General features: G+C 39.1%; 1 protein-coding gene and 1 non-coding gene across 2 annotated transcripts in view; one reads left to right on the forward strand and one right to left on the reverse strand.

Moving 5' to 3' along the window:
- TLK1 (tousled like kinase 1) overlaps positions 1–27,921 on the forward strand; it is a 174,860-nt gene that overhangs the window by 17,804 nt on the left and 129,135 nt on the right. The window lies entirely within an intron of this gene.
- On the reverse strand, positions 20,708–20,779 carry TRNAS-GGA (transfer RNA serine (anticodon GGA)). The gene has a single exon. It is a non-coding gene; the product is annotated as a tRNA-Ser (tRNA).

Below are 27,921 nucleotides of genomic sequence, written 5' to 3' on the forward strand. Positions count from 1 at the left end.
TGCCTTTTCTAAATCCAGCTTGAACATCTGGAAGTTCATGGTTCATGTATTGTTGAAGCCTGGCTTGGAGAATTTTGAGCATTACTTTGCTAGTGTGTGAGATGAGTGCAATTGTGCAGTAGTTTGAGCATTGTTTGGCATTGCCTTTCTTTGGGATTGGAATGAAAACTGACCTTTTCCAGTCCTGTGGCCACTGCTGAGTTTTCCAAATTTGCTGGCATATTGAGTGCAGCACTTTCACAGCATCGTCTTTCAGGATTTGAAATAGCTCAATTGGAATTCCATCACCTCCACTAGCTTTGTTCATAGTGATGCTTTCTAAGGCCCACTTGCCTTCACATTCCAGGATGTCTGGCTCTAGATGATGATCACACCATGGTGATTATCTGGGTCATGAAGATCTTTTTTGTACAGTTCTTCTGTGTATTCTTGCCACCTCTTAATATCTTCTGCTTTTGTTAGGTCCCTACCATTTCTGTCCTTTATCGAGCCCATCTTTGCATGTAGTTGCTTTTAAAATAAGTCAAGAGAAGAAATATGCCGTTATGTTCTCTTTATTAGCATACATGTTTTCTCATTTGATTATTTTTTATATTTCCTTATTTTTCATTGATATTTGACAACTCCTTATAGTAATACCTTCCTTTAATTATTTAAACATGATTTTCTTTAGTTCTTTGAATATATTTATAATAGCTGCTTTGAACTCATTGTCTGATGAATCCAACATCTGGACCCTCTCAAAGACATGTGCAGTCTACCGGAGATGACTGGTTTCCACCTTGTTCTCCTTGCCTCTTTCCCTGATCTCCGCATAAGCTTTTGGTTGGTCTGCCTCTATAGCTGCCACACCTAGCTGTCAGCCTCCACTAACTGCTAACTGATTGCTCTATTGTTTTCACCAATATCCCAGGGCATAAATTGCTTCATAGTCTGATTGCAGTTAAGTCAGATCTCTGTAGAAGCTAACAAGTTTGCTAAATTGCCAGCCTTTGAGACTTCTGCTTATTACCCTGAGGAATCTTCCTGCCTTTTTCTTTGTCTAGTTCCCTCCATTAAACTTTTAGCTGGTTTGCAGCTTTTCATGTTACTACTACTGTCATGGAACTACCAGCTTTCTTTTATTCACTCCCAAGATCTCTGTAGTTTTGGACATTGCCCTTTAAAATGAATTTTCCCACAATCTATTCCAAGTAAAGTAATGCCATTAGGTGGAGGACAGAGCTTTCTATTCTTAACTGTCTACCTTTTCCCCTGGGAGGACCCTCCACCTTGCCTTAGTGAAATTAGGGTCAGAGGCAAAGAGATGACTTCACTTTGAAGGAACACCCTGCTCTCAGAGTAGAGCATGTACTTTTAACTTGCCCCTTCTGGTAAAGAACCTCTGTCTTAGGAGTGAGTAATTGGGACCTAATACTTTTGGCTTACTACACCGGGAAAAGAGCTTTTCTGCCTTATACATGGGGGCTGGTTGGGTGAAGGGACTCTTTACTCTTCTCATGCGGCCCCGCCTGGCATAGAGTTTCTGCAGCATGGAGGTGGGGGAGTGGGGCAGGTGGGAGATGCCAGCAGCGTTCCCTTCAAGGGTGAAATTCATTCCTAGGCTGGAATGTGGGAGCTCCTGCAGCACCTGTTTGGTGTAGAACATCTGAGTTATCCTGAGTTGTGGGGTGTAACTGTAAGTGGTTTATGGCTCATATGTCATGGATACTTGCTGTTCTCACCTCTGTTTAATGTTTTCTTAAATAAATGTTTGTTTTTTTTGTTTTGTTTTGTTGTTATATGCCCTTGAGACAATTTTCAGAGACATTAAATGGTTAACTTTAAAAATTTTCTTTCTACCAGTTCAGTTCAGTCAGTTCAGTCATTCAGTTATGTCTGACTCTTTGCGACCCCACGGACTGCAGCACGCCAGGCTTCCCTGTCCATCAACAACTCCCAGAACTTGTTCAAACTCATGTGCATCCAGTCAGTGATGCTTTCCAACCATCTTATCCTCTGTTGTTTCCTTCTCCCGCCTTCAATCTTTCTCAGCATCAAGGTCTTTTCCAGTGAGTCAGTTTTTCACATCAGGTGGCCAAAGTATTGGAGTTTCAGCTTCAGCGTCAGTCCTTCCAATGAATAGTCAGGACTGATTTCCTTTAGGATGGACTGGTTGGATCTCCTTGAAGTCCAAGGGACTCTCAAAAGTCTTCTCCAACACCACAGTTCAAAAGCATCAATTCTTCAGCACTCAGCTTTCTTTAAAGTCCAACTTTCACATCCATACATGACTACTGGAAAAACCATAGCTTTGACTAGACGGACTTTTGTTGCCAAAGTAATGTTTTACAGGAGAAATGGTCCACCTAGCTCATCATGCCGCTATTCTTGAAGTCTCACTCTCCCATGTTATCTTTCAGAAGCTTTTTTGTTATGCTTTTCATATTTAGGTCTGTAATCCTTCAGAAGTTGATTTTTTTCTGTGTGGTGTTGGATTGGAATAGTTTTCATTTCCCTGTGACTGTCCTGATATCCGAGCACAATTTACTGAAAAGAATTGTTCTTTCACACTGTTTTCCTTTTTTTGTATGTCAAGTGTGTATGCCCAGAAACAGGTCTGTGCCTAGGCTTTATATTCTATATTATGTTTGTCTTTGTGTGTGTGTTATAGTTTTATAGTTTTATAATTAGGTTGATATTCAATAAAATACCTTTCCTGCTTTTTGATAGGTGGAATTTTAAAGATATTTTCCTGACATTTCTGTCTCAATTATTCAGTGAACTACTAATCTAGGAAGTGCTGTGAAAGGATTTTGCAGGTGTAATTAAAGTTACTAATCAACAGACCTTAAAATAGATTATTTGGGTGGGTCCTGTTATAATCAGACAAGCCCTTAAAAATAGAAGAGAAGAAAAGAAGGCAGAAGAGGGAAGCAAAAGAGAAGGGGCAGAAGGAGAGATCAGAGGGATTTACTCAGAAGCAATGAATAGGACTTAACCTGCTGTAACTGCCTTTGAAAGGGGGTGACATGAGTCAGGGGGAGTGTAGGCAGTCTCCAGAAACTGAGACCAAACCCCGCTTGAGGGGTAGCAGGGAAATGGGGGCCTCTGTCCTGTAACTGCTTGGCACTGATTGATGTCAACCTGGACCATTCTAAACAAACCTGGAAATATATTCTCTCCTAGAGTGTCTGGACAGGGACACAGCTTGGCTGATACCTTGATTCTTTCTTGTGAAACTCGAAGGAGAGAACCAGCTGAGCTGTGATGTGCCAAGATATCTGACCCATAGAACTTGGAGATAGTAAATGGGTGCTTTAAGCTGATAAGTGTATAGTTAACTTGTTAGGACAGCAGTGGACGCTTTATTTTAGATTTTCTTCAAAATTGCTTTGGCTGTTTTTGGCTAAGTTAAAAAATCAAACACCCATCTGTTGGGACTTTCATTGAGATAACACTGAATATATTGATTATATCTTTACAATAATGAGTGTTACAAAAGGCAGTGCCAGAGAATGTTCAGAGTACTATACAATTGTGCTCATTTCACATGCTTGCAAGGTAACACTCAGAATCCTTCAAGCTTGGCTTCAGCAATATGTGAACCAAGAACTTCTGGATGTACATGCTGGATTTAGCAAAGGCAGAGGAACCAGAGATCAAATTGCCAACATCTATTGGATCATAGAGAAAGCAAGGGAATTCCAGGAAAACATCTACTTCTGCTTCATTGACTACACTAAAGTCTTTGTGTTGATCTCAACAAACTGGAAGATTCTTGAAGAGACGGGAATATCAGACCACCTTACCTACTCCTGAGAAACTTGTATGCAGGGCAAGAAGCAACAGTTAGAACTGGGGTTGGAACAGTGGACGGGTTCAAAATTGGAAAAGGAGTACATCTTAGACTGTGTATTGTCACTGTATGTACTCTGCATAACTTCTAGGTATTTTTACTTTTTAATGTTATTGTAAATAAGATACCTATGTTAGTTTTATTATTTTTTGTTTATTGATGATATGTGGAAATTCATAACTTCTATGCAGAGGACATCATGTGAAATGTCAGGCTGGATGAATCACAAGCTGGAATCAAGATTGTTGTGAGAAATATCAGCAATCTCAGATATGCAGATGATACCACTCTAATAGCAGAAAGTGAAGAGGAATTAAAGAGCCTCTTGATTGAAGGTGAAAGAGGAGAGTAAAAAAGCTAGTTTAAAACTCTGTTCAAAAAACTAAGATCATGGCATCCAGTCCCATCATTCATGGCAAATAGAGGGTGGAAAATGTCGAAACAGTGTCAAGTTTTATTTTCTTGGGTGCCAAAATCACTGCAGATGTACTGCAGCCATGAAGTTAAAATGACACTTATTCCTTGGTGAAAAGCTATGACAAACCTAGACAGTGTATTAAAAAGCAGAGACATCAATTTGCCAACCGAAGTTTGTATAGTCAAAGCTAGGGTTTTTCTAGTAGTCTTATACAGATACAAGCGTTGGACCATAAAGAATACTGAGTGCCAAAGAATTGATGCTTTAGAATTGTGCTGGAGAAGACTCTTGAGAGTCACTTGGACAGCATGGAGATCAAACCAGTCAATCCTAAAGGAAATCAGTCCTGAGTATTCATTGGAAGGACTGATGGTAAAGCTCCTGTACTTTGGGCACCTTGTGTGAAGAGTTGACTCATGGGAAAGACCTTGATGCTGGAAAAAATGCAGACGAGAGAAGTGGGTGGCAGAGGATGAGATGGTTAGACATGAGTTTGAGCAAACTCCAGGAGATAGTGAAGGACAGGGAAGCCTAGTGTGCTGCAGTCCATGGGGTTTCAAACAGCGGGACACAGGTTAGTGACTGAACAAAATAATTTATGCCTATAGTGTATTCCTGCCATCATTTTAATAATGTTTTGTAGTTTTCTCTGTAATAAAGTTGCATAATTACTGTTGCATTTCTAGGTATTTTTACTTTTTGATGTTATTGTAAATAAGATACCTATTTTAGTTTTATTATTTTTTGTTTATTGATGATATGTGGAAATTCAGTTAATTTTTGCATTTGACTTGATAATTGGTAACTTTGGTTATAATTCTGATAATTTAGCTAGATTTGTTCTCTATAAACGGCCTATGAATGATAATTTCATTTCATCTTTTCCAATCCTTATATGTATTTGTTTTTTCCAGCCTTGTGGTGACTGACTTCTAGTCATATGATTTCTAGTAAGGTGTTGAATAGATTGGTTATCATGGGAATACTTTTATTGTTACTAATTTTAGAAGTAGGGGGAGAATTTTTCAGTGTTTCACAATTTATTATGCATCTGCCCTTTTTCAGATCAAGGAAATTCCTATTACTAGTTACTAGTTTTTTGTTGTTGTTTGTTTAAATCACAAATGGATATTAAATTTTATCAGATGCTTTTTCTGCATCTTTTTGGACAATCTAAATTTTTTCCAGGTTTTTTTTTTTTAATGTGATGGATATTATTTTATTGCTTTTGAAGTGTTAAACCAACCTTGTTTTCCTGGACTAAACCCGATTTAATTTTGAGCTCTTATTTTTCTTCAGATTAATTTACTGATCTTTGTTTAGTATTTTTCACCTATGTTCATGAATGAGATAGGTCTATTACTTCTTCCAAATATGTTCTCTAGATTTTGGAACAGCTCATGGGAGCTATATTTCCTAATTTGGGGCATTTTGATAACAGTTTGTGTCTTTCATGTGCTGAAAATAAATTTTACTGACTATATAAGACACCTTATATTTTCCTATCATGATTATCTGGAATATGTTACTCTGTTTTCTTGTGGCATAAACTACTGCCTTTGAAAATTAGATGTTGGCCTTCTGGGCTGAATTCTTAAGTATACATGGTACTCTTTCAGTAAGCAGTTTTATTTTATTTTTTTTAATTTTCAAGAAAGCTTTCTTGAATTGTGGTTTTTACTGTTTATTCTGGTATGGTAGTGCTCTTTAAGGACTTTTGTTTTCTGAATGTTGGATCCCTGTTACCTCATTAAGTAGTTGCTTTGTCTTATTTTTAATCTCTTCATTTCTTTTGATTTCAGAACTGTTCCTCCTTTTTCTTATTTCCTTAAAGCATTATCTTTTTTCTTGGATTCATTCAGGCTTAATCTTCATTTCTGAAAATGTTAGGTTTTATATCAAGGTAACATTAACTTCATAAAAATGAGTTGGGAAGTACCTTTTCTTTTACCATTTTCTCAAGTAATTTATGTAAAAAGGGTGTTAGAGCATCATTCAAATACTTGGTAGAATTCACTGAAGCTTTCTAGGCTTGGAATTTTCTCTGTGAAATTTTAAGTAGATGGCTTCAGTTTCTGTAATGTCATAATGCTCTTTAGAATTTTAATTTTCATATCAGTTTTGGTAAATTGTGTCTTCTAAGAATCCGTTCATTTTATGTAAAATTTCAAATGTGTCTGCATAAAATTGTAAATAATACTCTCGTGATCTTTCTTTGTCTAGAGTCTACTGTGATGTCCTCTTTTTCATTCTAGATGGTCACTGTCTGTGTCTTGTCTCTCTTCTTGACCCATCTTACCAGTTTATGCCTTTTCATGGAACCGTCTTTTAGTTTTGTTGACTGGGCTATGGTTTATTCAGAAGTATCTTGTTTAATTTTTAAACATGAGGTATTTCTAAATGTTTTTTTCTTACTAATTTCTATCTTAACTCCACCATAGTAAGAAGTAAATCTATAAGATTTCAGTTCTTCAAAATTTGAGACTTACTTTATGGCAGGCATATAGTCTGTCTTGGTAAATATTCCTTATATAGGGCTAAGATTTTTTTTTTTTTTTTTTTTTGGCTGTGGTTATTAGATGTCATGTAATATGTATATCAGTTATATCCAGTTTGTTTCCTATTAAAACGGTTGTCATTACTTCTTAACTTTGCTCTTATTCAGAGAAAAGTTTGTTAAAATGTCCAAAAAACAATTGTAGATTTGTTGTTTTTCTGTATAGTTTTTGTCATTTTTGCTTTATCTATTTCAAATATGTTATATAGGTGCTTAGAAATTAAGCATTTTTGTTTCTGCCTGCTAAAACAAACCTTTTATTAACTAACACTAAATGTCTGATAACAGTAATAATGGATATTTCCTAATAGAGTACTTTATTAAGTGGTTTCCCTGGTGGGTCAGTGGTAACAAATCCACCTGCCAATGCAGGAGACATGGGTTTGATCCCTGGGTTGGTAAGATCCACTGGAGAAGGAAGTGGGAACCCAGTCCAGTATTCTTGCCTAGGAAATCCCATGGCTAGAGGAACCTGCTGTGTACAGTCCATGGGGTCACAAAAAAGTCGTACATGGCTTAGCGACTAAACAACAGACTAGTGTTGACAGATAATGTTAGCTTCAGGTCTTAAGTGTTGGCATGGTATACCTTTTTCTATCCTATTATTTGCAACTTTTGGTTATAGAAATTGTAAGTCTTTTGTAAGTAGCATAAGTTCTTTTTAAAAAATGGGTTTGACCATGTTTATGTTTTAATTGGAACACTTAGTAAGTTTACATTCATTATACTTACTGATATATTTGAGTTTAAATAGATATTTCTAATACGTGATTTCTAGTTATACTGTTTCTTTGAACTTTCTTTCATTCTCCTTTTCTACCTTTGGATGATGATGATGAATATTTTGGCCATGTCACTGTGAGATATTACTTCCCTGAACAAGGATCAGATCGATGCTCCATGCACTGGAAGGGCAAAGTTATCTTCCACAATTAGCTTAATAATATCCCAAACTGCTCTTCTGTGCTTGTTTATTGGTTGGTTGATTCTTGGTGGTTTTATGTATTTAAGTGGTTGTCCTAGAAATTGAAAATGCTTTCTTGATTTGTTAAAGTATAGTATGTCTCAGTACATTTTCTTCTTCATCAGCATAGCAACTTCAGAAGATATTAACTGTGCCCTTCCCTCTTGGATTCTATGCTGTTTTCTGCTCTGTAGTTAGTTCCATGTGTGCTTTTGAGCACCCAAAAGGCATTAGTGTTTTATATAGTTATGTTGAGTTTTTATTTTCTATGTGATTACTTTTTTTTTAGTTGAGTTGATTTTCTATTTTCCTAAAGAATACTCTTATAATTTTGGGGTCTGTCTGGTGAGGAATTGTTTGGGATTGCTTGTCTGATAATGTCTTTTTTCCATGTTTATTCTTGAAAGTGTTTTTGTTTGTTGTTTTTTTGGCTGGACATGGGGAATCTAGGTAGGGAGTTAAATGGTTTGGCCAAAAAGTTTGTTGGATGTTTGCTGTACGATGGTTTGCTGTATGATGGTTCTAGTAGCAATTTTGTTAGATTGTGTTGTAACAACTGTCATATCAGTGCTCATTTTTTAAAAAAGCCTTATCAAAATTGGTGAATTTTTGTGTAGCCTTTTTAGTATTGAAGATGGAGGAAAGGCAACATTTTTGTGCTTTATATTTGAAGAAAGGTAAAAATGTAACACTGAAAAAAAGATTTGTGTAGTGTATGGAGAAGGTGCTGTGACTGATCAAGCACATCAAAGTGGTGTGCAAACTTTTGTGTTAGAGATTTCTTGCTTGCTGATGCTCCTCCATTGAGTAGACCAGTTGAAGTTGATAGTGATCAAATTGGGACATTAATTGAGAACAGTCAATGTTAAACCACGCTGGAATAGCCAACAGACTCAAAACATTCAAATCAACCAACCATTGAAAATCATTTGCACCAGCTTGGTTATGTTAATCACTTTGATGTTTGGGTTCCACATAAGTTAAGGGGGTGGAGGAACGGGAACCTCCTTGACCATATTTGTGCTTGTGATTCTCAACTTAAACATAATGAAAATGTTCTGTTTTTAAAACAAATTGTGACAGATGCTGAAAGTGGAAGCTGTACAATAATGTGGAATGGAAGAGATTGTGGGGCAAGCAAAATGAATCGCCACCAACCACAGTGAAGGCTGGTCTTGAAGGTGGTGTTGTGTATATGGTAGGATTGGAAGGGAGGACTCTGTTATGAGCTCCTTCAGGGAAACCAAATGTATAATTCCAGCAAGTACTGCTCCCAGTTAGGCAAACTGAAAGCAGCACTCAACAAAAAGTGTCCGGAATTAGTCAACAGAAAATGCATAATCTTCTATCAGAATAAGGCAAGATGATGACCAGACAAAATCTGCTACAGGCTGACTGAGAAGTTCTGATTGATCCACCGTATTTACCAGATATTGCACCTTTGGATGTTCATTTATTTTGGTCTTTACAAAATTTTCTTAATGGAAGATTGTAAAAGGCACCTGAAACCGTTCTTTGCTCAAAAAGAGAAAAAGTTTTGGGAAGATGGATTATTAAGTTGCCTCAAAAATGGCAGAAGGTAGCAGAACAAAACAGTGAATGTTGTTAAATATGTTGTTTAATAAAGTTCTTGGTGAAAGTGAAAAATACGTCTTTTATTTTTACTTAAAAACCTAAAGGGGCCTTTTGGCTAATCCAGTATTTTCATTTAGCATGTTGAGTGTTACACCATTGAGACCTGGTTTCTGTTGTTTGTATTCAGAGATCAACTGTCAGCCCTGTCGTTGCTGCTTGGATGGAATCCTGCTTGTAGTCTCTTTGCCTTTCAGGTTTTGGGGGGGGTTATTTTTGGTTTTCAAGCAGTTTTACTGCGATATATCCAGGTACACTTCTCTTGTTCTACTTGGTGTTTGTATGACTTCTTAGGTCTGTGACTTGGGACTGTGCTATCCAGTGCCACTAGCTGTGTGCCACTAGCTGTTTATTTAATTATCATTAGTTGAACTAATTATCAGTAGTTAAACGTTAACTATTAGTTAAAGATCCATTTATTCACATTTCAGGTTCTCAGTAGCCACATGTAGTTCTTGGCTGCCTTATTGGCAGGTGGATGGCATTTCCATCATTGCTGAAAGTTTTCTTGGACAGCACTCTTGAGGGGCTTTCACAAAGTTTTGTAAAATTCTCATTCCATATCACTTCAAATAGTGTCCTGCCCTGTTGTCTTCTCTTCTTTTGGGACTCCAGTTTACATGTATTAGACCTTCTTATCTTGTGTCCTGTGTTTCTTAAGCCCTTTCCTGTATTTTCATCATCATATTCCTGTGTGTGTTTTTAAAATTGTATTTCTGAGCTATTTCCTAGTTCATTAATTCTCTCTAAAGCTATATCTAATATGCATCAAGCTCATCAACTGAGTTGGTTTAGGTTCTTTTCCTTGTTAGTTCTAGAAGTCAGTTTGGTTTTCTTTCTAGTTTCAGGCTCTCTGCCAAAGTTCTCAGTCTTACTCTTCAGCACAGTTATTTAAAAGTCTGTGTCTGATAACTTAATTATCTAGATCCCTTTGGGTTATGCTTCATTTCCTTTTCAGTTATGTGTTATTTTTTTGGGTTTCTCTTTTTTCTTTTTAAATTGGCAACTATAGAAATATTTTGGGGGCCTTTTAATTGAATGATAGCAATCTTCTGTGACAGAGGATTTATAAGTCATTTAATTTTGGCAGAAATATAGGGGCATTATAAATCTCAGGTTTCTTGAACTGCTTTTAAGGATTAAGATTAAAAGCTGAACTTCATTTAATCCCAGTCATTCTTGCTCTGAGATTGGGATACCAGTTCAAAGTTTGGAGGTGGCTCTGGATTTCATTTTTTCTCTGGCTAGCTCAGTGATAAGACTTTCCTGATGGCTCAGTAGTAAAGAATCTGCCTGCCTGTGCAGAAGATGTGAGTTTGATCCCTGGGTCAGAAAAATTCCCTGGAGAAGAAATAGCAACCCACTCCACTGTTCTTGCTTGGGAAATCCCAGGGACAGAGGAGCCTGGCAAGGCTGCAGTCCATGAGTCACAAAGAGTTGGACACGACTTAGCAACTAAACAACAACAAGCTCAGTGATGCTGGCAAAGTTTTGTTTAGATTCTCAGCATCTAAGTCACTAAGTCTGGAATCAACAAATGCCTCCAGAGGCAGGAAAGCCTATATACCACACTCACCTCTCTGGAATGTTGTTTCCTGAATTTTGGACTGAAGCTAAACTCTACATAACTATCAACAGGCAATTTAAACAACAGAAAGAAAACAAGGGAGAGAGGAAAGGAGTGAAGAGAGTAAAGAAGATTCAAATTTACCCCAAATTCCCAAACCAAATAAAGAACTAAAAAAATAAATGCAAGCTAAAGCTTTCTGGAATACTATTCAGCCATAAAAAAGAATGAAATCATGCCATTTGCAGTGACGTGGATAGACCTAGAGACTGTCACATTGAGTGAAATAATCTGACAGAGAAAAACAAGTATTGTCTGCCTTATGTCTATAAGCAGACTTTTCTTTTTAAAATTTAGTCCAGTTTTTCAGGTTTCCTCAGTCAGAAGATTGGTGTGATGTACCTAATCATCATTACTAGAAATGGAAAGTTCTCTTTTTCTCTAGTTTTTTAAGGTTGATGTTTATTACAGTATAGTTGATTTACAGTGCTGTGTTAGTTGTTGCTGTAAGACAAAGTGGACTAGTCATATCCACTCTCCCAGATTTCAGCCCTGGGCTGGTCATCGCAGAGTTTTGAGTGGAGCTCCCCGTGCTGTACGGTAGGTTCTTATTAGCTGTCTGCTTTATGGCGGCTTAGAAGGTGAGGAGTCTACCTGCATTGTGGGCACCTGGCTTCGATCCCTGTGTTGGGAAGATCCCCTGGAGAAGGAAATGGCAGCCCACTTCAGTATTGCGTGGAGAATCCCATGGACGAAGGAGCCTAGCAGGCTATAGTCCGTGGGGTTGCAAAGAGTCAGACGTGACTGAGCCACTTCACTTTCACTTTAATTTTTTTATGTATAGTGGTGTGTATATGTCAGACCAATCTCCCAATGTATCCTTCTTACCTCGCTTTTCCCCCTTTGTAGCCATAAATTTGTTTTGTACATCTGTGACTGTTTCTGTTTTGCAAATAGGTTTATTTGTATCTGTTTCTTTTTCTTTTTTAAGGTTCCACATGGAAGCAATATCAGGATACTTGTTTTTCTCTGTCAGATTGATTTCACTCAGTATGACAGTCCCTAGGTCCATCCATGTTGCTGCAAATGGCATGATTTCATTCTTTTTTACAGCTGAATAGTATTCCAGAAAGCTTTTGCTTGCATTTATTTTTAGTACTTTATTTGGTTTGGGAATTTGGGGTAAATTTGAATCTTCTTTACTCTCTTCACTCCTTTCCTCTCTCCCTTGTTTCCTTTCTGTTGTTTAAATTGCCTGTTGGTTATTTACAGAGTTTAGCTTGCGAAACAGTCATCTGGAGTTGTAGGTTTAAGTAGAAGGAGAAATGTTTTTGCTTTTAATGCATTCAAGATCATTGTAATCTTTAAAGCTTTTTGGGGGCCACTATTATACCAGTGTAAGTTAATGTTTGGGTTTAAATAATGTTTTTAGTGCATTACAGTATTTTTAAATAAGCTCCTTTCTCCTTTCATAAAATAATTATTATAAAGCTGATTAGAGTGAGTTTAACATTAAAGTCTAACAAATCATGTTTGTCATTCGTAAGAATTCATGACTTATGTTAGTAATGTTTCTGACTAGGATAATGTAATGCCCAATGTTGTTTAATCCCAGAAACAGCCTGAGCCTTTGATAGCTTATGGTGAACGATGTCTTATTCATGATCTCCGAAAAAGAAGATTTAGCTTTGCAACCAGGCTCGATCACTCAGAGCTTCTGTGTGTCAGAGTTTTATTAAAGTGGAGAAGGGACAGAGAAAGCTTCTGACGTAGACATCAGAAGGGTGAAGGAGAGTGCCCCACTTGCTGTCTTATCAAGGCCTTACTTTTACCAGACCCACTCCCACAACATACATCTTAACAAGATTAGTCAGAAGGTTGTTAAGGAGAGACAAGTCCTTCTGCAATGCAAGATACATCGTTATATAATCATGAGTACAGAGCTTACAGTAAAATACACCCTTGCACAAGATGAGTTGTTTTGTTGTGTATTAGCACTGGGCTTAAAAATTAGTCTTAAAGATTGTTGTCATAACAACTCAGTTTAAGAAAATACCTTTTTTGTAACTAACACAAAGCAGTGTAGAAAAAAATATTTGTCCCTTTCTCTTCCTTGAGAGTCCCAGACCCTTCCTCCTCCTTGAGGGCCCCGGACTCCTTATCAACCCACCTAAGAATTAACTCTCTCACCTTCTTGGCCTTTGGAAAATTTTCAGACATTATAGTTACTGACTTAATTTGTTAAACATCAAAGAGTGATAATGAATGTACAGTTGAGTAAATGATGTCTGGTACTACTTTTTTCCTATTATTAGCAAGGAATAATATGTTGATAAAATTCAAAAGTAACATGTGGCATATAATCCTATTACTCAAATACAGCTTTTTGATCCTGGAAAAGACTGTTTTCTAATGAATTACGTTTGATAAAATGGAGTTGTGTCTGGTTTAGGAATCTGGTTTTAAGAAGCCGTAGTTAATAATTGCACCTTTCATAATTCAGTAACTAAGGTCATTTTTGTTTTCTTTAATTTTCATTTGTTTGTTTTTAACACCCAAGACATTTTATATTGGTGTATAGCTGATTAACAGTGCTGTGATAGTTTCAGGTGAACAGTGAAGGGACTCAGACATACATATACATGTATCCATTCTCCCCCAAACCCCCCTCCCATCCAGGCTGGCACATAACATTGAGCAGAGTTGTGTGTGCTATACAGTAGGTTTTTGTTGGTTATCCATTTTAAATATAGCAGTGTGTATATGACCTTCCCAAAGTCCTTAACTATCCCTTCCCCCTGGCAATAATGAGTTCATTTTCTAACCCTTTGAGTCTCTGTTTTGTAAGTTCATTCATTTGTACCGTTTCTCTTTTAGATTCCACATATAAGGGATGTCATATGATATTTCTCCATCTCTGTCTGGTTTATTTTCACTTGGTATGACACTGCCTAGGTCCATCCATGTTGCTGCAAATAGCCTTATTTCATTCTTTTTAATCGCTGGGTAATATTCCATCATATATCATGTGTATGCATGTGCACATACATTTGTACACACACGTGCTATGTCTTCCTTTTCCACTCTTCCGTGGATGGACATGTAGGTTGTTTCCATATTTGGGCTGTTATAAACAGTGTTGCGACGCACACTGAGGTGCGTGTGTCTTTTCAGGCCGTGTTTTCTCTGGATATGTGCCCAAGACTGGGGCTGCTGGTAGCTCTGGTTTTAGTTTCTAAGGAGCCTCCATACTGCTCTCCATAGTGGCTGTGCCGGTTCCACTCCCACTGGCAGCGCAGCAGTGTCCTCTCGTCTCCACACCTCTCCGTCTTCTGCTTGTGGAGTTTTTGATGGTAGCCATTCTGACCAGTGTGAGATGCTATCTAATTGTAGTTTTGATTTGCATTTCTCTAATAACTAGTGATATTGAAGACCTTGTGCTTGTTGGCCATCTGTATGTCCTCTTTAGAGAAATGTTTATTCAGGTCTTCTGCCCATTTTTTGAGTGAGTTATTTGTTTTGATGACATTGAGTGTCATAAGCTGTTTGTAAATTTTGAAGACTAATGCCTATCAGTCATATCATTTCCAGATATTTTCTCCCAATCTGTGGGTCTTTTCCCTTTTGCTTATTGTTTGAGGTCAGGTAGGTCCTGTTTGTTTATTTTTGCTTTTATTTCCACTATTCTGAGAGGTTGATTAAAAGAGATGTTGCTGTGGAGTATGTCGGAGAGTGTTCTGCCTATGTTTTCTTCTAAGAGTTTTATAGTGTCTGGTGTAACATTTAGGTCTTTAGTCCATTTTCAGCTTATTTTTGTGTATGGAGTTAAGGAATGATCTAACTTCTTTTTTTGTACATGTGGCTGTCCAGTTTTCCCAGCACCATTTGTTGAAGAGACTGTCTTTCAGTCATTATGTAGTCTTACCTTCTTTGTCATAGATTAACTGACTGTTGGTACATGGGCTTATTTCTGGGTTTTCTGTCGTGTTCTATTGATGTGTATTTCTATTTTTGTGCCAGTACCATTTTGTTTTGATGGCTGAGCATTGTAGTAGTCTGAAGTCAGGGAGCCTGATTCCTCCAGCTCCGTTTTTCTTTTTCATGACTGCTTTGGCTATTTGGGGTCTTTTGTGTCCCCATTCACGTTTTGGGTTTTTTGGTCCTAATTCTGTGAAAAATGCCATTGGCAATTTGATAGGGACTGCGTAGAATCTGTAGATTTCCTTGGGTAGTATAGTCATTTTGACACTATTGAGTCTTCCAGTCCATGAATATGGTATATCTTTCCATCTGTTTATGCCTTCTTTGATCACTTTTATTAGCATATTGTAGTTCCCAGAGTATAGGTCTTTTGTCTCCTTAGATAGATAGGTTTATTTCTATGTATTTCATTATTTTTGACGCAGTGGTAAATGGAATTGGTTCTTGAATCTCTCTCTCTGGTCTTTCATTGATAGTGTATAGGAACGCAACAGACTAGTGTGTATTAACTTTGCAACTTTACCAAATTCACTGATGAGTTCTTGCAGTTTCCTGATAGCGTTTTGAGGATCTTCCACGTATAGTGTTGTGTCATCTGCAAACAGTGACAGTTCAACAACTTCTTTCCAATTTGGATTCCATTTACTTCTTTTTCATGTCTGATTGCTGTAACTAGGACTTTCAAAACTACGCTGAATAAAAGTGGTGAGAGTAGATACCCCTGTCTTGCTGATCTTAAAAGGCTTGCTTTCAGCTTTTCTCCATTGAGTATGATGCTAGCTGTAGGCTTGTCATATATTACTTCTCTTATGTTGAGGTATGTACCCTCTTTGCCCCCTTTCTGGAGAGTTTTTATCATAAATGGGTGCTGAATTTTGTCCAAAGTCTTTTCTGCATCTATGGAGATGATCATATGATTTTCATCCTTCAGTTTGTTGGTACAATGTATCACATTAATTTGCGGATGTCGAAAAATCCTTGCTTCCCTGAGATGAATCGCACGTAATCACAGTGTATGATCTTTTTAACATATTGTTGGATATGGACTGCTAGTATTTTGTTAATGATTTTTGCATCTATGTTCATCAGTGATAGGGGCTGTAATTTTTTTGTGGTATCTTTGTCTGATTTTGGTATCAGCATAATGGTGGCCTCATAAAATAAGTTGGGAAGTTTTCCTTCCTCTGTGACTTCTTGGAACAGTTTCAGAAGGATAAGGGTTAACTCTTTTCTAAATGTTTAATAAAATTCACCTGTGAAGCCATCAGGTCCTGGACTTCTGTTTGTTGGGAAGTTTTTAATCATGGTTTCAATTTCATGCTTGTGATTGGTCTGTTCACATTTTCTATTTCTTCGGGGTTCAGTGTAGTGAGACTGTATCTTTCTAAGAATTTGTCTATTTTTTCCAGGTTGTCCATTTTATTGGCATACAGTTGTTCATAGTGGTCTCGATGGTTCTTGGTATTTCTGTGGAGTTGTTTGCAACTTCTCCTTTTTCATTTCTAATTTTACTGATTTTAGTTCTCTGTTTTTCTTGATAAGTCTGGCTACAGGTTTATCAACCTTGTTTATCTTTTTAAAGAACCTTTTAGTTTCATGGATCTTGGTGATTATTTTCTTTGTCCCTATTTCATTTATGTCTGCTCTGATCTTTATGATTTCCTTTTTTCTACTAACTTCAGGTTTTGTTTGTTCTTTCTCTAGTTGTTTTAGGTGTAAGGTTAGGTTGTTTATTTGAGATTTTTGTTATATCTTGAGTTAAGATTGTATTGATGTAAACTTTCGTCTTAGAAGTGCCTTTGCTACATCCCATAAGTTTTGGACTGTTGTGCTTTCATTTGTCTCTAGGTATTTTTTTTTTCTTCAGTGATCCAATGATTGCTTAGTAACATGTTGTTTAGCTGCCACATGTTTGTGTTTTAGAGTTTTTTTATTCTAGTTTAACTGTATACCCATACCGTTGTGATCAGAAAAAAATGCTTGATATGATATCTGTGTTCTTAAATTTACCAGGCTTGCTTTTGACGCCCAGCTTGTGGTGAGTCCTGGAGAGTGTTCTGTATGTGCTTGAGGAAAATGTGTAGTCAACTGCTTTTGGATGGAATGCTCTATAAGTATCAATTATGTCTAAAATGTTATTTAAGGCCTACGTTTCCTTATTGGTTTTCTGTCTGGATGATATGTCCATTGATGAAAGTGGGGTATGAAAGTGTTTTAATTACTGTGTGACTGTCTGTTATTGTGTGACTGTCCACTTCTCCCTTTATGTTCGTTAGTATTTGCTTACATGTTGAGGTGCTCCTATGTTGGGTGCATATATATTTATAATTGTTATATCTTCTTGGATTGAACCCTTGATCGTTATGTAGTGTCCTTTGAATCTTAATAACAGTCTGTTTTAAAGTCTATTTTTTTCTGATGTGAGTATTGCTACTCCAGTTTTCTTATGATTTTCATTTGTGAGAAATACTTTCTCCCATCCCCTTACTTTCAGCCTGTAAGTGTCCATAGGTATGAGGTGCGTATCCTGTAGACAACATGTACATGTGTGCTGTGCTACATCGCTCAGTCATATCTGACTCTTTGTGGCCGCATGGACTGTAGCCTGCCAGGCTCCTCTGACCATGGGATTCTCCAGGCAGAATACTGGAATCAGTTGCCATTTTTTACTTCAGGGGATCTCCCCAACCCAGGGATTGAACCCAGATCTCCTGTGTTGAGGCAAATTCTTTACGGGCTGAGCCAGAAGAAAAGCCCAAGACAACATATATATTGTCTTGTTTCTGTATCTAACCAGCCAGTCTATGTATTTTGGCTGGTGCATTTAATCCATTTACTTTTAAGGTAATCATTAATATGTGTGATCCTATTACTGTTTTGTTAATTGTTTTCAGTCACTTAGTCGCTCAATTGTGTCCAACTCTTTGTGACTCCATGAAATGCAGCATGCCAGCCTTTCCTGGCCATCACCAACTCCTGGAGCCTACTCAAACTCCGATCCATCATGTCGGTGATGCCATCCAACCATCTCATCCTCTGTCGTCCGCTTCTCCTCCTGCCCTCAATCTCTCCCAGCGTCAGGGTCTTTTCCAGTGAGTCAGTTCTTCACATCAGGTGGCCAGAGTATTGGTGTTTCAGCCTCAGCATCAGTCCTTCCAATGAATATTCAGGACTGATTTTCTTCAGGATTGACTGGTTGGATCTCCTTGCAGGCCAAGGGATTCAAGAGTCTTCTCCAGCACCACAGTTCAAAAGCATCAACTCTTTGGCGCTCAGCTTTCTTTATGGTCCAACGCTCACATCCGTAAATGACTACTGGCAAAGCCATAGCTTTGACTAGACAGACCTTTGTTGGTAAATTAATGTCTCTGCTTTTTAACATACTGTCTAGGTTGGTGATAGCTTTTCTTCCAAGGAGCAAGCGTCTTTTAATTTCATGGCTGCAGTCACCCTCCTCAGTGAATTGTTTTGGGTTTATTTTTTATAGATCTTATTGTTTTCTTGTGTTCCCTGCCTAGAGAAGTTCCTTTAGCATTTGTTGTATGACTGGTTTAGTGGTGCTGAATTCTCTTAGCTTTTGCTTGTCTCAAAGGTTTTGATTGCTCCATCAAATCTGGATGAGAGTCTTGCTGGGTAGAGTATTCTTGGTTGTAGGTTCTTCCCTTTAATCACTTGGAATATATCATGACATTCCCTTCTGGCTTGTTAGAGTTTCTGTTTAGAAACCTGCCAATGATCTTATGGGTTTTTCCCTTGTATGTTCGTTGTCTTTTTTTCTGGGTGCTTTTAATAATTTATCTTTGTTTTTAATTTCTGTCAGTTTGATTACCAAGTGTCTCAGTGTGTTCCTCCTTGGATTTATCCTGCTGGGGATGCTCTGTGCTTCCGGGACTTGGTTGACTATTTCCTTTCCAGTGTTGGGGAAGTTTTCAGCTATTTTCTCTTCAAATATTTTCTGAGATCCTTTCTGCCTCCTCCTTTGGATACCTCTATAAAGTGAATATTGGTGCATCTAATGTTGTCCCCGAGGTCTGTTAGGCTATCTTAATTTATTCTCATTGTTTTTATCTCTGTTCTGTTTTGCAGCATTGATTTCTTGCATTCTATCTTCCAAGTCACTTATCAGCTCTTCTGCCTCAGTTATTGTGCTGTTGATTCTAGTGTATTGTTCATTTATGTTTGTTTAGTTCTTTTCAGTTCAGGTAAGTTCAGTTGCTCAGTTGTATCTGACTCTTTGCGACCCCATGGACTGCAGCATGCCAGGCCTTCCTGTCCATCACCAACTCCCGGAGTTTACTCAAACTCATGTCCGTTGAGTTGTTGATGCCATCCAACCATCTCATCCTCTGTCATCCCCTTCTGCCTTCAGTCTTTCCCAGCATCAGGGTCTTTTCCAATGAGTCAGCTCTTTGCATCAGGTGGCCAAAGTATTGGAGTTTCAGCTTCAGCATCAGTCCTTCCAATGAACACCCAGGACTGATCTCCTTTAGGATGGAGTGGTTGGATCTTCTTGCAGTCCAAGGGACTCTCAAGAGTCTTCTCCAACACCACGGTCCAAAAGCATCAATTCTTTGGTGCTCAGCTTTCTTTACAGTCCAACTCTCACATCCATACATGACTAATGGAAAAACCATAGCTTTGATTAGATGGACCTTTGTTGGCAAAGTGATGTCTCCGCTTTTTAATATGCTGTCTAGGTTGGTCATAACTTTTCTTTCAAGGAGCAAGCGTCTTTTAATTTTATGGCTGCAGTCACCATCTGCAGTGATTTGGGAGCCCAAAAAATAAAGTCAGCCATTGTTCCCCATCTATTTGCCGTGAAGTGATGGGACCAGATGCCATGATCTTAGTTTTCTGAATGTTGAGTTTTAAGCCAACTTTTTCACTCTCCTCTTTCACTTTCATCAAGAGGCTCTTTGGTTCTTCACTTTCTGCCATAAAGGTGGTGGTATTTGCGTATCTGAGGTTATTGATATTTCTCCCAGCAATCTTGATTCCAGCTTGTGTTTCATCCAGCCTGGCATTTTACATGATGTACTCTGCGTATAAGTTAAGCAAGCACGGTGATAATATACAGCCTTGATGTACTCCTTTCCCTATTTGGAACCAGTCTGTTATTCCATGTCGAGTTCTAACTGTTGCTTCCTGACCTGCATACAGATTTCTTAAGAGGCAGGTCAGGTGGTCTGATATTTCCATCTCTTTCAGAATTTTCCACAGTTTGTTGTGATCCACACAGTCTAATAATAAGTCTTCGGAATAGTCAATAAAATAGAAAAACATTTCTTGCATCTTCTAAATCTTTTTCTCCATTCTTTTTCCAAGATCCTGACTCGTGTTCACTGTTCTGAATTCTTTTTTGGGGAGATTGCCTATCTCCACTTGATTTAGTTGTTTTTCTGGAAATTTATCTTGTCCCTTCATTTGAAACATAATCCTTTCTTTTCATTTTGAGTAGCCTTCTGTGATTGTGGTATTAGTTCTGGAGGCTGATGGTATTGTATTTCTTATTTCTTCTGTCTGCTCTCTGGTGGATGAGGATAAGAGGCTTGTGCAGGCTTCTAATGAGAGGGATTGGCTGTGGGGGAAATTGTGTCTTGTTCTGGTGGACAGGGTGAAGTGAGGGAAGTCACTCAGTCGTGTCCAACTCTTTGCGACCCCATGGGCTGTAGCCTACCAAGCTGCTCCCTCCATGGGACTCTCCAGGCAAGAGTACTGGAGTGGGTTGCCATTTCCTTCTCCAGAGTATCTTCCCGACCCAGGGATCGAACCTGGGTCTCCTGCATTCCAGGCAGACACTTTAACCTCTGAGCCACCAGGGAAGCTAGAGCTCTCTAAAACTTTAATCCAATTTTCTGCTGATGGGTGGGGCTATGCTCCCTCCCTGTTAGTTGTTTGCCTTGAGACCCAGTCCTGGAGTCTATAGACTGCTAAAGTAGGGCTATCGGTGATCTCCAAAAGGACTTATGCCAAGACACATCTCCCAGGACTGTTGCTGCCTCTACCCCGTCCTCTTGGTAGGCCAGTGCTGACCCATGTCTTCAGGAGACCCTCACACATTTACAGGTAGGTCAGGCTCAGTCTCCTGTGGGGTCACTGCTCCTTTTCGCTGGGTCCTGGTGCACACAGGATTTTATTTGTGCCCTCCAAGGGTCTCTGTTTCCTCCAGTTCTATGGAAGCTGTGTAGTCAAATCTGTTGGCCTTCAAAGTCAGAATCCTTGGGGATTCTCAGTCCCTTTGCCAGAATTCCAGGCTGGGGAGCCTGATATGGCGCCTAGAAGCTTCACACCAGTGTGAGAACTTCTTTGGTGGTGTTCTCCACTTTGTGAGTTGTACACCCAGTGGGTATAGGATTTGATTTTATCATAATTGTGCCCCTCCTGCTGTTTCATTGTGGCTTCTTCATTTTCCCTGGATGTGGGGTATCTTCTTTTGATGGGTTTCAGTGTCTTCATGTTGATGGTTGTTCACCAGCCAGCTGCGATTCTGGTGCTCTGGCAGGGGAAGATGTGTGCATGTCCTTTTACTACTCTACCATCTCAAACAAGTCTTGGCTCATTTTGTTGATGGATGTGCTTGCTGTTCCTTTAAGGTTGGCTGTTTTCTCGAAGTTCTTCCCACTATAGGTAAAAAATGTGACACGTGCCTTTGTTTTGTTACTTTACTTTTAGATTATTATATTATAAGCTATGAGCAACAGCTTATTGTAAAGAACTGTTTTGGCCTCAGAAATAGACTTCTAGAGTTGTTAAATACAATACTTAAGATGCTTTTCAGGCCTGATACATTGTACTTATTTCAGTTCAAGCTATTTTGTAAAAAAAATATATGAATTTCTTTCTGGATGTTACCTATTATAAGACTTACTGTAGAGAATGACATTTTGAATTGTTTGGTCATAAAATTTAGATCAGTGTGTCTTTTTAGGAGAGAGCAAAGTTAATTAGCTGAGGTCATATCTTTGATACTATGTACCCTTTATTTTAGCTTATCACTGCAAAAGTTTGCTTTTACTATGGTACTTATTGACTACAAGGATTGTGTAGTTCGTAAGTAAAAATTACTTGCATTTATGTGCATTGCCTCATTTAGTTTTTTACATTAGGCAACAGCAGAGGGAAACAATGATCAGGATTTCTAAGTGGGTATAAAATCTTTCAGTTTGTTCCCAAAACACTGATGTCTGGAATTTGAAGATTTGAAATAGAGATTTTTTTAGATCAGTATGCCATAGTATGATGGTCTCCTTGCTGGAATCAATTTTTAGTAGTTACTTACTCTTTATTTTCTAAATCCAAAATAAATACGTTAAGTATATTGTTTTAAGTCCATTCAGTCATGTCTGACTCTTTGCAATCCCATGGGCTGTAGCCTGCCAGCCTCTTCTGTCCATGAAATTCTCCAGGCAAGAATACTAGAGAGCGTAGTTATTCCTTTCTTGAGGGGATCTTCCCAACACAGGGATTGAACCCAGGTCTCCTGTATTGCAGGCAGATTCTTTACCATCTTAGCCACTAGGGAAGCTTCTTAAGTATTTTAAGTTTTAACAACTCTTTTTGGCTATGTCCTGTGGCTTGCAATATCATAGTTCCCTGACCAGGGATTGAACTTGGGCATTGAGTCCTCACCACCACACCACCAGGGAATTCCCAAATGATGTTGTCTTAAATTTTCTATAAATGAGCTATCAAATAAAACATAGATACTTGGGTGTATAGAAAACTGTCAAAAATTGGATGTTTGAAGCATTGTAGTTATCATTATAGTTAACATGATTAATGACAACCTCCACCCATACTCCATTGAACTTGCTTATAGCAAGAAAGTGATAAAGTTGATGCAAACTTTTCATTTTTTAAGTTCTGAGCAGTTTCATTGCATATTTTAACTATTATTTAAGGATACCTTTCTAAATTTGTACAAGGTAAAAATAACTTTGACTCCAAGATGGCAGAGTAGAAGGATGTGCACTTATCTTCTGCAAGAACTCCAAAATTACAACTTGCTGCTGAACAACCGTCAACAGGAGAATGTTGGATCCCACCAAAAAAGATACCTCACATCCAAGGACAAAGAAGAAGCCCCAGCAAGACCATAGCAAGGGTGAAATTGCATTTAGTATCAAACACCATACCTGCCTGAATTCAAGCCTTGTGCACACCAGGACCCAGAGACCCCATAGAGTCTGAGCCAGAACTGTGTTTGAATGTCTCCTGCAGAGGTACAGGTCAGCAGTCAACTGCTGCAGGGGCAGGGCTCTGGGTGCAGTAGACCTGGGTATGGCATAAGCCCTTGTGGAGGAGGTTGCCATAACCCCACTGTAGAGCTACCAGAACTTACACAGTCCTGGGGAAACAGACTCTTGGAGGGCACAAACAAAACCTGTGTGCACCAGGATCCAGGAGAAAGGAGCAGTGACCCCACAAGAGATCGACCCAGACTTGGCCCTTGAGCGTCCAGGAATCTCTGGTGGAGGCATAGGTTGGCAGTGGCCTGGTGCAGGTTTGGGGGCACTGAGTGCAGCAGTGCATACATGGGGCCTTTTGAAGGACGTCATCATTGTCTTCATTACCTCCACCATAGTTTGGCCTTAAGTCAAACAACAGGGAGGGAACACAGCCCTGACCATCAGCAGAAAATTGGATTAAAGCATGGCCCCACCCATCAGAAGAAGACCCAGTATCTCCCCTGTCAGTATGTCCCATCAGGAAGCTTCCATAAGCCTCTTATCCTTCTCCATCAGAGGGCAGACAGAATGAAAAACACAATCACAGAAAACTAATCAGTCTGATCACGTGGACCACAGCCTTGTCTAACTCAGTGAAACTATGAGCCATGCCGTGTAGGGCCACGAAGACTGACGGGTCATGGTGAAGAGGTCTGACAAAACGTGGTCCACTGGAGAAGGGAATGGCAAACCACTGCAGTATTCTTGCCTTGAGAACCCCATGAACAGTATGAAAAGACAAAAAGATAGGACACTGAAAGATTAACTCCCCAGGTCGGCAGGTGCCCAGTACGCTACTGGAGATCAGTGGAGAAATGACTCCAGAAAGAAGAGACAAAGCCAAAGCAAATAACAATACCCAGCTGTGGATGTAAATGGTGATGGAAGCAAGGTCTGATCCTGTAAAGAGCAGTATTGCATAGGAACCTGGAATGTCAGGTCCATGAATCAAGGCAAATTGGAAGTGGTTAAACATGAGATGGCAAGAGTGAACATCGACATTTTAGGAATCATCAAACTAAAATCACCTGGACTGGGTGAATTTAACTCGGATGACCGTTATATCTACTATTGTGGGCAAGAATCCCTTAGAAGAAATGGTGCAGCCATCAGAGTCAACAGAAGACTCCACAATACAGTACTTGGATGCCATCTCAAAAACGACAGAGTAATCTCTATTCGTTACCAGGGCAAACCATTCAATATCACAGTAATCCAAGTCTGTGCCCTGACCAAAAATGCTGAAGAAGCTGAAGTTGAACGGTTCTATGAAGACCTACAAGACCTTCTAGAACTAACACTCAAAAAGGATGTCCTTTTTATTATAGGGGACTGGAATGCAAAAGTAGGAAGTCAAGAAACACCTGGAGTAACAGGCAAATTTGGCTTTGGAGTACAGAATGAGCAGGGCAAAGGCTAATAGAGTTTTGCCAAGAGAACACAGTGGTCATAGCAAACACCCTCTCCAGCAACACAGGAGAAGACTCTACACGTGGACATCCCCAGATGATCAACACTGAAATCAGACTGATTATATATTCTTTGCAGCCAAAGATGGAGAAGCTCTATACAGTCAGCAAAAACAAGACTGGGAGCTGACTGTGGCTCAGATCATGAACTTCTTATTGCCAAATTCAGACTTAAATTGAAGAAAGTAGGGAAAACTGCTAGACCATTCAGGTATGACCTAAATCAAATCCCTAACAATTATACAGTGGAAGTGACAAATAGATTTAAGGGACTAGATCTGATAGAGTGCCTAATGAACTATGGACAGAGGTTCATAACATTGTATGGGAGAGGGGAGCAAGACCATACCCAAGAAAAAGAAATGCAGAAAAGCAAAATGGCTCTCTGAAGAGGCCTTACAAATAGCTGTGAAAAGAAGTGATGCAAAAAGCAAAGGAGAAAAGGAAAGATCTACCCATTTGAATGCTGAGTGCCAAAGGATAGCAAGGAGAGATTAGAAAGCCTTCCTCAGTGATCAGTGCAAAGAAATAGAGGAAAACAATAGAATGGGAAAGACTAGAGATCTCTTCAAGAAAGTTAGAGACACCAAGGGAACATTTCATGCAACTGCTGCTGCTTCTGCTAAGTTGCTTTTATGCAAAGATGGGCTCAATAAAGGACGGAAATGGTATGGACCTAGAGAGCAGAAGATATTAAGAAGTGGTGGCAAGAATACACAGAAGAACTGTACAAAAAAGATCCTCATGACCCGGATAATCACGATGGTGTGATCACTCACCTAGAGCCAGACATCCTGGAATGTGAAGTTAAATGGGCCTTATGAACAAAGGCCTATGAACAAAGCCAGTGGAGGTGATGGAGTTCCAGTTGAGCTATTTCAAATCCTAAAAGATGATGCTTTGATGATGCTGCACTCAATATGCCAGCAAATTTGGAAAACTCAGCAGTGGCCACAGGACTGGAAAAGGTCAGTTTTCATTCCAATCCTAAAGAAAGGCAATGCCAAAGAATGCTCAAACTACTGCACAATTGCACTCATCTCACACACTAGTAGTATAGTAATGCTCAAAATTCTTCAAGCCAGGCTTCAACAATACATGAACCATGAACTTCCAGATGTTCAAGCTGGATGTAGAAAAGGCAGAGGAGCCAGAGATCAAATTGCCAACATCCGCTGGATCATCGAAAATACAAGAGGGTTCCAGAAAAACATCTATTTCTGCTTTATTGACTATGCCAAAGCCTTTGACTGTGTGGATCACAATAAACTGTGGAAAATCCTTCAAGAGATAGGAATACCAGACCACCTGATCTCCCTCTTGAGAAATCTGTATGCAGGTCAGGAAGCAGTGTTAGAACTGGACATGGAACAACAGACTGGTTCCAAACAGGGAAAGGAGTACATCAAGGCTGTATATTGTCACTGTGCTTGCTTAACTTATATGCAGAGTGTATCATGTAAAATGCCGGGCTGGATGAAACACAAGCTGGAAACAAGATTGCCAGGAGAAATATCAATAACCTCAGATAGGCAGGTGACACCACCCTCATGGCAGAAAGTGAAGAGGAACTAAAGAACTTTGTGATGAACGTAAAAGAGGAGGGTGGAAAAGCTGGCTTAAAACTCAAAATTCAAAAAATGACCATAGCATCCGGTCTCATCACTTCATGGCAAACAGATGTGAAACAGTGGAAACAGTGACAGACTATTTTCTTATGGTCCAAAAATCACTGCATTTGGTGACTGCAGCCATGAAATTAAAAGACGCTTTCTCCTGGAAGAAAAGTTGTGACCAACCTAGACAGCATATTAAAATGCAGAGACATTACTTTATAGACAAAGGTCTGTCTAGTCAAAGCTATAGTTTTTCTAGTAGTCCTTCGTAGATACAGGAATTGGACCATAAAGAAGGGTGAGGGCCTAAGAATTGATGCTTTTGAACTGTGGTGTTGGAGAGGACTCTTGAAAGTCCTTTGGACAGCACGGAGATCAAACCAGTCAATCCTAAAGGAAATCAGTCCTGAATATTCATTGGAAGGAATGATGCTGAAGCTGAAGCTCAATACTTTGGCTCCTTGATGCCAAGAGCTGACTCATTAGAAATGACCCTGATGCTGGGAAAGATTGAAGGCAGGAGGGGAGGACAGAGGATGAGATGGTTGGTGGCATCGCTGACTCAATGGACATGAGTTTGAGCAAGCTCTGGGAATTGTTGAAGGATAGGAAAGCCTGGCGTGCTGCAGTCCATGGGGTTGCAAAGAGTAGACACGGCCGAACAATAATAACAACCCACTTATCTCTAGGAAATTATAGTTCCTTGCTTTTCTAAATATAATCTGTCACGTCGTTTGTCTGTTCTATACTATAGGGAGCTTATCCGTACATAGTATTACATTCATCTTGAAAGTGCAAGTTAGATGGCTATTTTATTTTATGAATGAGGGAACAAGTTGAGAATTAGCAGGTGGTGGAACTGAGATACGAATTTAGTTATGTTTTGTTGACTAGGTTTCTTGAATTTGAGGATTTTGTAATAGCGTAACTGAGAATATTCATTTATTCATTCAGCAAATACTTACTGAGAGTCTTCATGTGTTGGTCATTCTTTAATAGATCTGGATATTTCAGATAACAAATTTGTTCGGCTGCCCCCTTCCCAGTTGCTCTTCTTTTGGAGCTATATGCTTGTGAGAGGAGGATAATAACCTGCTCTTTGATACAGCTGCAGACTCATAATGACTTGTCTGCCAAGGAGTTTCAGAACTAAGAAGCATTTAATGTGTCTTGGCATGGGAGGAGATATGTAACGTTACCTTACTTTGAGGGTTCTCTGTAACCTCAAAAAGTAGGATAATTGCCAGTTCTTGCCTAGAGCTGTGAACCTGGGGCCTCACTAGTGAACAGGTGTTCTTTCAGCCTGCCTTGGAGTTGTCTTTGGGCTTCAGATACTGTGTCAGTTTTGATAGGAAGACTAGTGGGCTTACACTATAGTTGTATTCATAGTTGAGATATATTATGGTGACTTAGTAAAGATGAACAGCTGATCATAAGGGGGAAAGAGTAGGTAGAGCCTCTTGAGATTCCCTGTGTTCTCTCCCTCACAGGTGAGGGTTCAGGGAGTGAACACACTTCCCCCAGCAGTGAAATTTGAGCAACCTGTGTGCAGAGTGTCTGTCCAGGGAAGTCTGCTGGAGACTACTCTGCACTCAAAAGTTTTTGCTGGAGCATCTTCTTCCTAGCTGTAGTACATTGTATAATTTCAGCA

The sequence above is a fragment of the Budorcas taxicolor genome, chromosome 2 (genome assembly GCF_023091745.1).
Source record: "Budorcas taxicolor isolate Tak-1 chromosome 2, Takin1.1, whole genome shotgun sequence".
Classification (NCBI taxonomy): Eukaryota; Metazoa; Chordata; class Mammalia; order Artiodactyla; family Bovidae; genus Budorcas; species Budorcas taxicolor.